This window comes from Lontra canadensis, unplaced genomic scaffold (genome assembly GCF_010015895.1).
Source record: "Lontra canadensis isolate GAN:19392208 unplaced genomic scaffold, GSC_riverotter_1.0 scaffold115, whole genome shotgun sequence".
Classification (NCBI taxonomy): Eukaryota; Metazoa; Chordata; class Mammalia; order Carnivora; family Mustelidae; genus Lontra; species Lontra canadensis.
This window is the reverse complement of record NW_022631109.1, coordinates 1,466,461-1,480,326: the sequence shown is the minus strand read 5'-3', so window position 1 is coordinate 1,480,326 and position 13,866 is coordinate 1,466,461. Positions and strand designations below refer to the sequence as shown.

The following is a 13,866-nucleotide window of genomic DNA, read 5'->3' as shown; positions in this document are numbered from 1 at the left end:
CTATACTTACCTGGAACAGCTGTAATATTATTACACAAAAATTATTTCTCTATGATTCACTTCTTTTTAATTTTCTAAAACCTAAGAATTTATCTTTTCCTTGGGTCAGTTATTCATTTTTAAATGACAGTATTTTATCCACCTCTTCCAAGTATTTGTTGTAGAATTTTCAAGTTTTTTTGTCAGCCATGTTGCCTAATATAAAGCCATATCTCTAAGTAATTGGTATTAATTTTACAAATAATACTATAAAGTATTTTATTTATTTTTTAAAGATTTTATTTATTTCTTTGACAGAGACACACAGTGAGAGAGGGAACACAAGCAGTGAGGAGTGGGAGAGGGAGAAGCAGGCTTCCTGCCAAGCTGGGAGCCAGGAGAGGGGCTGGATCCCAGGACACCGGTATCATGACCTGAGCTGAAGGCGGACACTTAATGACTGAGTCACCCACACACCCCAATATAAAGAATTTTAGGCAATAGCCCTTGTTTCTATATTAAAAAAAACAAACAAACAAAAACACAAACACAAACAAAAAAACACAACACAACAACAAAAAGAACCTTTAAATAATAGGGATGTTCCTTCAATATTTTGGTGGCACAGTTTCGTGTGTGTTGGGGGAGGGAGATATAGAATGCAAAGGTAATGCCTAGTGTACCTATACCTTTGCTGTGCAGTGCTTCCTAGCATGAGGACAGTGTTGCCCTAATTTCACCCCATTGTATCAAGCATTTGTTTCTTTCCTGCAATTCAGTAGCATGAGACAATGTAAGAAAGAGGAAAAGCAGGGCGGGAAAGGCCTTTCCTGAATTATCTTTATATATGTCACCTGGTAGTACTGTTCTCGGCCAATGTTACTTCTCACATTGAGTCTCGCCATCCTCGATTTCCCAGATTTGACACAATTCCATCAATTTTGCTCTCTTCCATAGTATTTTGTACCTTTAGATGCAAGGAACTGCCAACAAACCAGCTAGCGCTCCATTCTGTACAGAATATCTGAAATATTTGTTGATCACTCAATTATGAGAAGATGGATTTGTGACTTTATCAGTAGTCAGTCATGAAAGAATATATAAACGAGATACCATTAGGTAAAAGATGTTACATGGTGGCTAAGTATTCCTTAATGCCGGTGCTCTTCATGTAACGCACCTAGTAAGAACCACATTTGATAAAGATTTAGGAAGTAATGTTCCCAGAGAAGATATTCATTCATTTATCCCCTTAGTAAGTATTTATTCAATACCTTAGCCTGTGCCCAGTGATGCCATAGTGAGGTGCTTTTAGACTCAATTCCTAATTTCATTTGTCCCTTCCCTATTCTTTGAGCAATTAGGTTATTCTCAAACGGACGCAAAATCCCATGCAGATAAGTCTTCACAACCTGCCTTACTGCAAGACTGCCAGTCCGAAGACTTTCTCATACAGGATGAGAAGCATTATATTCCCTGGGCCCTTCACTGTATAACTTATTGGGTTATAATGAATCAAAACAGATAGGGCCCTTGTACAAGGAGAGTACGATATGCTGGGGCAGAGAGTTATCAAAGGATTCACTAAGAACACTTGCTTTTGTTTTGTTTTGTTTGAGCATATACACAGCCATGGCTTATAGCCAACCTGCATTCATGTTCTCTTGACTGGTTTTTTGAATGTTGTCGATTCTGATAGGGCCAGTGTCTATTTTGATTTCTCAGGGTTCCTGCTCTACTGGCTATTAAATGATTTCGTTACCTCCTCTGGCAGGCTGCTCTGAGAGCTTGGGGAGGCATCACTAGAGATTTCCAGCAGTTGGTCCTTTTTTCTTTTAAGATTTTATTTATTTATCCATTTTAAGATTTTATTTATTTATTTAATATAAATTTATTTAAAATTATTTATTTATTTATTATTTATTAAGATTTTATTTATTTATTTGAAAGAGAGAGAGAGAGAGAGAGAGAACATGAGAGGGTAGAAGGTCAGAGGGAGAAGCCGACTCCCCATGAAGCTGAGAGCCCGATGTGGGACTCGATCCTGAGACTCCAGGATCATGACCCAAGCAGAAGGCAGTCGCTTAACCAACTGAGCCACCCAGGTGCCCTCCAGCTGTTGTTTCTTATCAACCTGTCCCTACTCAACACAAAAATGTGGATGATTTTCATAGATCCATAGGTCAGTGCCTAGCTTATATTAGACCTATGCAGTCCAAAACTGTGGCAACAGGGCTCATGTGGTGATTGAACACTTGAAATGTGGCTTCTTCCAACTGGGATGCCCTGTAAGTGTAAACCGCGCATTATATTTTATCTTTTAATTTTTTTTGCCTATTATATTTTATTTTTTTAACAGTTTTTAAAGGATATTTTTAAATCTATTTATTTGAGACAGAGATACAGAGAGAGAGAGAGCATGAGCAGAGGAAGAGGCAGAGAGAGAGGGAGAAGCAGACTCCCTGCTGAGCCAGGAGCCCAATGTGGGGCTCTATGTGAGGCTTGATCCCAGGACGCTGGGATCATGACCTGAGCCGAAGGCAGACACTTAACCATCTGAGCCACCCATGCCTATTATATTTTAAAAATACTAGAATTTAAAATGGCTCATTAATTATTTTACGATGACTACGTGCTAAAATGATACTATTTTGGGGATGTTGGGCTAAGTAAAATATATAAGTAAAATGGATTACAACTATTTATTTTTATCCTTAATGTGGCTATAAGAAAATTTGTCATTATGAAATCTTTAAGAAAAAGAAAGAGAAAGAGGGTTGGGGAATGCCTTGGTGGGTGGCTCAGTTGGTTTAGTGTCTGCCTTCTGCTCAAGGTCATTATCTCAGGGTCCTGGAACCCAGACCCACATCAGGCTCCCTGCTCAGCAGGAAGTCTGCTTCTTCTTCTTTGCCCCTCATCCCCTTCCCCCACTCTCTCTTTCACTCGTTCTCTCTCAAACAAATAAATAAAATCTTTTTTTTTTTAAAGAAAATTTAAAATTACACATGTGGCTCATGATTTCTATTTCAAAGCATGGTTGTAGACTTTAGATTTAATTTAAAATAAGCAATTATATATAAATGCCCCCATTTTTATGGTTTAGCAAAATGAGCTCCAGTAATGGGTTACTAGAGAGTTACTCAAGAACACAGAATGGTGTAATACTAGAAATAAGCTTGTGGACTGAGCTTTGCTCCCATACTTACATTGCTCTTAAAGTTAGCTCTTATGGTCTTCAAAAGAAAGATATTAGTATAAAAGCTGTTTTGGAGATATTAAACCCTATTTCTTGAACATTGATCATAAAATGTTTTATATGAAAGAAGAAACTGGAATTACAAATGTTTCTGCTTCTTGCCATTTTCTTTTATCGTAGGTTTCAGGAAATCGAACTAACCAACATAAACCCTTTTGATTTCTTAAGAAAAAACAAAATTCAGATACTTAAAAATTGTATATTTACTAGGTTGTGTAAATGGAAGGAGCCAGACAGTCAAGTAACCAAAACTGTAAATAGCTCCAAATTCAGTTATAAGTTTGTGATTTTATATACTTTTTGGGAGCATGAGATGAGAGTGTTTTCCTTCATGATTATTTATTACATATTTAAAATTTAAGTGAAATTGTGTATTCTAGACCCATATTCATTCACCACTAAGTATGTGGACTATAAGCACAATCAGTGCTAATTAATATGCAATTTATGAAAAATAATGAAACATGATCAGTAATATAGTGGATGTAAGTTTGTTTATAATATGCTTACTTAAATGAAAAGAGATGGAATAAATACCATTTAAAACCTTTTAAAATCATTGTTGATCTTGTAGGTGAAAAGGATATAATCCTCCAGAAATACCATGGAAGTTTATTTAGAACATTTGGGAAGTACCATGTGAGGAATTGGACTCTTTTGGGATTAGCATAACCTACCCCTCCCCCAAGATAATGACTTATAGCTCACAATTTTATCCTTTTCCATAAGGAAAGGTAGGCATTGATATCTTTCAGTTTGCTATGGCAACTCCATGATAACATCAGAGACCAGGCTACTTCCTACTCTCTGTCCACTATTTTTGGGTTGTGTGACTTATTCTCATTATGAAAATAAGAGGTGAAAGTCCAGATATCAGATCTGTGCTTCAGAAAACTAACTGGTCAAACCATAAAGAAGTATATTATTTCTCCCTTTAAAGGCATGTCTTTGAAATCCCACATGACAACTCCACTTATATCTCTTTGTCCAAAACTCAATCATGTGGACACATTTTGGTGCACAAAGGCTATAAAATGTGCATTGCTTTTTTTTGTTTTTTCTTTAACTGGACAGCAAAACACTGCCAAAGTTGTTGGTTTTGTTATTAAAGGATATGAGAAAATAGATTCTTGGGTAAGCCATAAACAGACATACTGTGATCTACACATTTGCTTCCCAGATATTTACACATGCCTTCCTCTCTAAACCTCAAAATTTTATCCATTTACTGTATCCACAAATCATCAAGGAAATCAGAGTGATGGACAGTCCTTTCCTATAGATTCAGGTAAATTTTATGTGATCTGGAGACCAATATACTAAAAAGGTTAGTTATTGGATATTAACAAATATAATATATAAAAAGTAAAGAAGGAAGTACCTGAAAACTCTCTTTTCAGAAAAGGAGACAGTGTCAACTCAAGGGTAGTCATGGGTGGGTTACAATCACCAAATCTGCTGGATAGAAACAGTGAAAGTTCTTTGTTCTGGTTCTGTCTCCAGAAGGTCTTCATTATCCATTAATCTCCACATCGACATTTTAGGGGAGGAATTAGAAAATAAGCTCTTCTTGAGGAGCTATAGCTTTTAGTAAGATATCAAGTAAACAAAATGTTTTTAGGATTAAGTCATAGGCTTGAGATTGTTTTGGTAACATAATTCCCCTAAAATTTGTTAATTATCTGGACTGTTAGCTCCTAGCCCATCCTGTGTGTGAGTAATCCAGCAATTTTGTCTAAGGTGTATTCAGCCAAAATTGGTCAAGATAACCAGATTCTGGAAGCAATGTGAAACTGGCTCCAAATTGACGAATGTAGGCAGAAGAAAGGTTGAGAAGAGGTCTGATATGTCATCATGTAGCAAAGAGGAATATTAATGCTGATATATCGTCGGGTAACAAAGAGGAATATTTTTATCTTGGGTTACTTCAGAAGGTAAAACAATCCCTAGTAGAAGTCAATTCTAGGGAGGCAGGTATTGATGAAATTTGAAAGAAACAGAATAGAATAAGACAAAGTAAACACTCTTTCCAATAATTGGAGATGCTCCAAATCTGGAAGTCTCCCTCAGGACATTCCCTTGCTAGTTTGGGGGACTCCTTGGAAGGCATTTGTAGTGTGAAAAGTTAAATTAGCTAACTGCCAGGGTTCCATCCTACTCTGCTTTCTATGTTTCTATGATTCTATGAAACCGAAGACAAAAATTGGACAAGTATTGATTCAGAAGAACCCAGAGAGGTATGAAGCAACTACTGAAACATATCAAACTGTCTTGCAACCTGCCGTAAAAGATTTATGCTACTCCCTTAAAAAGAGCCAAAAAGTTAAGATTGTTCAATCTTCATCTTCCAGTTGGCCATTTGAACCACTTGAATTCCTGACACAAGTTTTTGTGGTCGTTTGGCCTACTTTGAATTCCTGACACAAGGGAGTTGTCATAAAAGAAAAGGTCTCTATAAATTGCATTTTGTTCTTCAGGAAATGCATTCTGTTTCACAGGAACATTTTGGAGACATGTTCATTTTTTTGTAGATGTGTCTAGTGAGTTGTGGGATTTGTTTTGGTTGGTGAGATGGGGGGGGTAAAACTGTATTTTAAAGTTGTCTTTTTCTGTTGCTTTGACTGTTCACATGAAGTGTTTGACTTTCCTCTCTGCACTTGTCTTTAAATTCAGAGGTTTGGACAGAGTCCTGAGTAAAGGTATTTAGCTATAGAAATTTTTAGGGCAGGGGCCCCTGGGTGGCTCAGTCAGTTAAGTGTCTGCCTTTAGCTCTAGTCATGATCCTGGGATCCTGGGATGGAGCCTGGCTTTGGGCTCCCTACTCAGCTCGGAATCTGTTTCTCCCTCTCCCTTTGCCCCTCCCCTGGCCCACATGCTCTCTTTTTCTCTCCCTCTCACATAAATTAAATCTTTAAAAAATTGGAAAATTTGGGGTGAAAAAAATTCTGTTTTTCAACAAGGTATATGGGACATTCAAAAACTACATGTATATATCTAAGAAAGGGAAAAAAATGCTTATTCAGTAGTTATTCATTGAGTTCTTACATGGCTTCCCTGTGTCATGTGCTGAACTTGGCATTAAAGATAAAATGGTGACCAAGTCAGACACAACCTGTCTTTGAGGTACATGTAACTGGGAGTAACATATGATAAATTCTAAAAATGTTACAATAGGGGAAGCCATTGATACTAGGGAGATGGCAGAAAGGGAAACTAATGTAGACTCAGAAAATCAGAAATTGCTGCTATGTTGGCTCTGAAGTGTGAGTAGGAAGAGTTAAGAATGAGAAAACTCGGCTTAGCTGGTTTCCCAGATCTTTACTATATTCATCCTAACTTAACACCATGACCAAGGCAGAACTGGTTTTTCTGGGACTCAGAGGTCATACATTTGTAAAGACTTACTTTAAGGAGAAAACAAATAAGTAAAGTATGAAAATGCAACTGGGGACAAAATAAGTTATGATTTGAAATGAGAGAAAGCACAAGAAAATTCTGAAATTTTAGAGATTTAGAGTCTTTTCTTCTGAGTTCTTTGTGGGCCATTTTCCAGAAATACTTGTGTAGATTTGCTTCTGTGTGCAACCTGGCTTTCCCTCCCCACCCAGAATCTTGTAGGACTCCTAAGTAACTCTCAGCACTGGCAGACGATGGTGCAAGTGAGGGATCTTGAAGCTCCATTAAATATAAAATAAACCCACCTTACCAGTGACTCCAGTTGAGAAGTAACAGGAGGTGGAAGTCTTATTTAAGTATGTTATGACTTTGAGAAATTTACTGTGAATTCTTGGTAAAAATCACACTTCACCTACCCAGGTTATGACACAGGCTTGGTTTTGACACACTTGGGTTTGAATTCTGGTTCTGCAGGTCATTAGCTGGGTAAGGTCAGGCATATGAATTAAACTTATGGAGGCTCAATGATCTCATCTGTAAAACAGAGATAATAATGATACCCATCCTTTAGAATTCTGGTAAAAATTAAATAACCATCATAATCACCATCGTCTTTGTCTTTTTAAATACTTTTAAATACTTTAAATACTAAAGCACTGAAGTTCATGGAGAACATCATGGTTTGAAATATTAAAATGTAAGTAAGCAAGAATGTACAGGATTTATAAACCAGTATTATAATTATACCTAACCTTAGGTAAACTTCGTAGTTAACAAAGCATTTCCATGTTTATTATGCTGTCTGATCTCACGGGACTCTGCCATGGCTACTATATGCCTGGGACCCTTCAGTGTTTGCTGTCAGCGTCCATTCTGATTGGACAATGTACTTGACGTTCTAGTTGCTGCATATTTTGAATACCATCCTTTAAAAAAAAACATAATTGGACTTCACTGTTACGATATTTTTTTTCTTTTTTTTTAAGTGTGAAGTGACCGAAACTGAAAAGAATGACTTTCACAAAGACTCACAGCTCACAAGGGAGGTGGGTTATATTTGATAGGAAATGAACGGCCCAACTCCAATCTCAGTGCTTATTCCACAATATCAAAACTCGACATTAGTCTTGACATTAGTCTAACCTCAGATCATCTTGGAATTAATAATAAAGGCAAATCAGGTAGAGCTAATTTCACAGATATTCTAAAAGGCTGTACTTACATTTTTGTTTCCCTCCTTCCGGTAGAAGAATCACCAACGGGCTTAGAGCTGTTGCTGCAATTAAGAGCATTAGAAGTACTGCCTTCTAGTTCATGTGACATTGGAGATGTGCAGAGGTCATGCCTTATAGAGGCCTGGATGATGACTGAGTGTTGAAGTAACTGGTGAAACAGAGAGAGAGAAGAACCCATCAACTTACACTTAAGAAAGCCATAGTTAATGAACATACAATGAATGCAAAGAGTCCATAACCGATACTGATGACTTGGTCATTATCATTAATCCCTTTCCTTGCAAGCTTTTAGCCTCTATCTATATATGCATCATTGGATTTCAAACCATGCAAAGCGGTAAGTGTTTTCTTCAGAGCTCCTTCGATCACTTCAGTGGAGGAAGGAGTTGAAGGGCCGGGCGTGTTATCTGGCATCTTTCATAACTGATAGTAGTGGGTGCAGATTTATCTCTGTTATGGGTTGAACCTGTGCTTAAACTTTCCTTTGAAAGAGGGATGCTTATCTTAGAAATAAGTTTGGAAACTTACTTGAAGGACCAGAATCTAGGTTGGAGACCCAGTCTACCACTTTTTAAATGTGATGTTGGGTAAGTTACTTCATAACTCCAGAATTCAGTAAAAACTGATTTGGGGGGAGAAAAAAAGGAAGATTACCTTCACCCAGGTAGTTGATAAACTGCTAAAATTGTGGTGTGAGATGGTCATTTCACCTGTAGAATCAGGGGTGCCTGGGTGGCTCAGTGGGTTAAGCCTCTGCTCAGGTCATGAACTCAGGGTCCTGGGATCAAGCCCTGCATCTGGCTCTCTGCTCAGCAGGGAGCCTGCTTCATCCCCTCTCTCTGCCTGCTGCTCTGCCTACTTGTGATCTCTCTCTGTCAAAAAAAAAAAAAAAAAAAAAAAATCTTTAACCTGTAGAATAAGATTTCAGTTGTAGTTATTATTATTAGAATCTCATCAGTGGTACATTTAATGGCCAGTCAGTACATCTGACTTAATTAGCATATAAATATTCTTGGTAAACAAAGGCAAAATGCATTAATTAGATGATTAGTCATGAGAATTGTTACCCACACCCATATATTTTGAATTTGATCCCAACGTTTTGCCTGAAGTTAAATTGATTATGTCGAAAGGGTATATAGTTCCTAGCACTATAATTCACTTGGATGACTTGACTACAAAATAGGCCTTTAGCAAGACAACAAATCATGCACAACTCCATTAAATAATATATATAATCAGGGTCTTTGTTTTTGCTACTGGTTTTTTTTGTTTTGTTTTGTTTTGTTTTGTCTTTTAGGAGTATGCTTGAATACAACTGAATATCAAAAAAAGAAACAATTTGGTTAAAAAAAATGGGCAAAGGATCTGAACAGACATTTTCCAAAGAAAGATGTACAGAGGGCCAACAGCTACATGAAAATAGCTACATGCATTTCCCTAATTATCAGGGACATGCAAATCAAAACCATAATGAGGTATCACTTTACATCTGTTAGAATGGCTAGTAATGTATGAAAAAGACAAGAAATGACAAGTATTGTCCAGGATGTGGAGGAAAGGAAACCCTGGTGCACTGTTGGAGGGAATGTAAATTGGTGCAGCCATTATGGAAAACACTATGGAAGTTTCTTTAAAAAATTAAAAATAGAACTACCAGGGGTGTCTGGGTGGCTCAGTTGGTTAAGTGGTCAAATCCTGGTTTCAGCTCAGGTGATGATCTCCGGGTCCTGGGATTAAGCCCAGTGTCCTGCTCCACACTGAGGGAGGAGCCTGCTTGAGGATTTTCTCTCTTCCCCCTACTTCTGCCCTTCCTCATTCACTTGCACTCTTTATCTCTCTCAAATAAATAAATAAATAAATATTTTAAAAAAAAATAGAATGGCCAATTTGATCCAGCAATTCCACTAAGTATCCAAAGAAAATAAAAACACAAATTTGAAAAGATAAAAGTACCTCTATGTTCATTATAGCGTTATTTACAAGAGTCAAGAAATGGAAGCCATCTCAGTGTTCACGGATAGTTGAATTGATAAAGAAGATGTGGTATAATGGAAGAATTGTCACCAAAAAAAGAATGAAACCTTGCCATGTGTGACAACTTTGTTAGGCCTGGAATCTATCATGCTGAGTGAAATAAGTCAAAGAAAGAAAAATATTGTAGAAGTTCATGTATATATGATATTTAAAAGCATCATATATACATGAACTTCTACAATATTTAAAAGCAAACACAAAATAAAACAGACTCATATTTACAAAGCACAAACTGATGGTTGTCAATTGGGAATATGGGGTGGATAAAGTAGGTGAATTGGATTAAAGGTCTGCTTCTAGCCCTTGGAGCCCACTCTGACCTGGGGTTGGCCCTTGAAGGAGGAGTTTGTGGCAGCCACAGGTTCCAGGTGTTTTGAGCTCCAGACAGGATGATGGAGGTTGTTTGCAAAAACTATCTAGGTAAGAAGGTCCATATTAAATGCAACACTGATGGCACCATCGGGGACCTTAAGAAGCTGGTCACAACCAACTGGTACCCGTTAAAACAAGATCATCCTGAAGAAGTAGGACAAGATTTTTAAGGACCTTGTGTCTCTGGGGAACTGTGAAATCCATGATGGGCTGAACCCAGAGCTTTATTACAAACAGAGCAGAATTCCTTCCCCCCTACCCTGCCCCACCCTCCTCTAGACTCCCTTCTCCTCCCCTCTTCTTCCACCCTCACCCCCACACTGGTACGGGTGCCTGTTTTTATTTATCTGTTTTAAAGATTTTATTTATTTGAGAGAGAGAGAGAGCAGAGGTGGGGAGGAGAGGGAGAAGCAGACTCCCTTTGAGCCGGGAGCCTGATGTGGGGCTGGATCCTAGGACCCTGGGATCACGACCTGAGCCTAAGGCAGATGCTTAACTCATTGAGCCACCCAGGTGCCCCACGATGCTTATTTTTAAAAACTCATGTTAGGGGCACCTGGGTGGCTCAGTGTATTAAAGCCTCTGCCTTCGGCTTTCTGCTCCAAGGAGAGCCTGCTTCCTCCACTCTCTCTGCCTGCCTCTCTGCCTACTTATGATCTCTGTCTGTCAAATAAATAAATAAAATCTTAAAAAACAAAAACAAAACAAAACAAAAAACCCTCATGTTAATAAAATCTTTGAAGTTAAAAAAAAAAAAAATGGTGTTCCTGGAGTATTGGCCTGCCATAGCCCTCTGAACCCACCCGAAAGTCCTGGGTGGGTGGACAACTCCAGCAGCACCTCCAACCAAGCCTGTGCACCCAAGGATGGCAAAAGGCAGCAAGAGTCTGAGGGCAGCTGGCCAGAAGCTGCAGGAATCCCCTGCCCAAGTCTGGACCCCCTCCTCCGCTGTCCCTTCTCCATTGCCCCTGTGATTCCAGCCAGAGCTGGTATTTCTAATCAGAGGATGTCTTCACAGAGTGTAACCCCTGAAAGGGGTCTTGGTCATTTGGAAGAGGACACAGTGTCCCCTCTGGCTAGGGGAATGTCAAAAAGGAATAATTTGGTTTGTTTTATGTTATTTGGGGTTTTATTTATTTATTTGTTTTTTATAAAGTATAAAAATACATTTTCATAAAATATAAATATTATATAATATATATATTTATAAATAATTTTATATTATTTATCTTATTTTGTTTTTTTAAGGGTGCTTGCTTGTTTAATGTAAATAATAGAAAATCTTAATATCTTTTCTGTAACAGAGTAACATTTTAATGTCATGTTTTAGATGTACATACTATAACAAAGCAAAAAAAATAACTAAGTATTAAATACATCATGGGGATGTAATGTACAGCTGAGAGAATACAGTCACTAATATTGTAATGACTTTTGTGGTGACAGGGGGCAGCTAGACTTACTGTGGTGACCATTTTGTAATGTATATGAATATCGATTCACCATAGCTTACACCTGAAATTAATACAATATTGTAGGTCCATTATTCTTTAATAGTTTTTTCAAACAATAGGCTTGATAACGTTCTGACTCTGATTATCTGAGAGGTCCATAAATAGCTTTCTGTTTATGCCTCCAATGAGGCATAAATACTATTTCTGAGCTCAGATATGAAGTGAATTGTCTAAATGACCAGGAAACCGTGTAAGGTGAGAAAGTCAGAGTCTCTGAGTACTGTTTTAAGTATTATTAATCCTGGCCACTCTACTATAAACTGGCTATTTTTTTCATGAAAACATGTTTTTTCTGAGATTTATTCCTCTAACAAAAGGCAGGCTTCATTTTTTCTTGCATTATTTGATGTTAGCTTCCTTTCACAAATATAAGAACCCTAAGAATGAGATTCGAAATCCGTTGTTAAGCAATATTGAGGGTGGTCTGTATTCCTGGAAAAATCGTGCAATGTGGGCATTTCCAATCTGGGATGTTAAAAATAGCTTTCCCGTCAAAATCCTGGAGCTGATCTGAAATCAGAATGACCTGGCAAGAACTCATCCTCAAAGTAGAGTTGGCTATAATACAACTTTCAGTGGGGAAATCAGTGTGATAGCAAATATGCTAAGTATAGTGCTAGTGGTTATTAACATTATCAGTTATCATTTTAAAAACACATATTTCAGTGATGAGCAACTAATGACTTACCTTGCCTTACAACTTGGTCTAAGACATCATCTGAAAGACAAGAAAAAAAAACATATTTCTTCATCCAACCAAAATTTAATGAGCCCCTGCTTTGTGCTAGAGATGTGAATAAGACAAAATATCTGTCCTTAAAAAATTTACATTCTTGAACAGAAACAGACAATTAATGTACTTTATTTTAGTTAGTGATGAGTACTATAAGAAAATAAAATAGGGCATTGTTATAAACAAGGGTGGAGTATATAAGAAGGTAGGGATTTCTCTTAGAGATGGCGATTATACACTGAGTAAAGAGAAGAATGAACAAATGAGCTATTCAGCGGTATTTTCGGTCAAAGCTCCTGAAAGAGGATAATTCAAAGATCCTGAGGCAGAAATTAATTTGTATGTTACAAATTATAATATAATAATTTTATAGTATTTTATAAAATTATTATAATGTAATAATTATATTTAATATAATAATAATATTATATAATCATATTATAATATTATATAATAATATAATATATAATTATAATATATAATATAATAATCAATATAATAATAATATAATAATTATATTATATATATTATATATAATAATTATATATAAATTATATAATAATTTATAATATTTTATAAAATTATTATAATAATATTATAATAATTATATAATTATAATAAGCAAAGGCCAATATTGCTACGATGAAGTGTATGAGGCCAAGAGTAGTAGGAGCTGAAATGGTAGAAGCAATATTTCTCCACCTGCTTACCAATTCCTTAATCAGAATTTTAAAAATCCTATTTGTGTGGCTAAACTCTAAAATGAAATTAGGTCCCCTACCTTAAACCCTTCTCTAATTATTATTATTCCTAGATGTTATTTCAAAGACTATTAATATATTTTCTGAATTTTTCTTTGCTAAAAAAGCCTTCAAGAATTTAGAAATAATAAAATAACTATCCATCACAGTTATAGATGTGACATTTCCTAAAGATGCCAATATAAATGTAGATGGCTGTAGAAATCGGTACAGGTGGGTATAGATGTCTGTGTAGGTATAGGTATAGATATACACAATTTCTTCAAAATACAAGCCCATGCACATTTCTGCCCTGAGTCAGTGCTAACAAAAATGGTTCCTCATCACTGGTCTAATTCAATTTCCAGATTTGTATGTGGGTAGACTGAGGTTCATGAAAATAGCAACCAAATTGACCAATGAGATGTTGGCACATTTCCTGCTTTCCCCATATCCTTGTGATTTTGATGCTGATGGGTTTAAAACATATGCATATTTTGTTTTGTTTTGTTTTGTTTCTGAAAAGCAGAATTGATATTATGCTGCAGGAAATGGGCAAAAAAAAAATGATCAAGGTTTCTAAAAAGTCCCTACTTTATGCAAG

General features: G+C 36.6%; 1 protein-coding gene and 1 pseudogene across 2 annotated transcripts in view; both read left to right on the top strand.

Moving 5' to 3' along the window:
- Positions 1 to 13,866, top strand: part of LRRC4C (leucine rich repeat containing 4C) — a 1,149,700-nt gene that overhangs the window by 649,383 nt on the left and 486,451 nt on the right. The gene's annotated exons all lie outside the window — the stretch shown is intronic.
- LOC116856970 lies at positions 10,293 to 10,554 on the top strand (annotated as a pseudogene).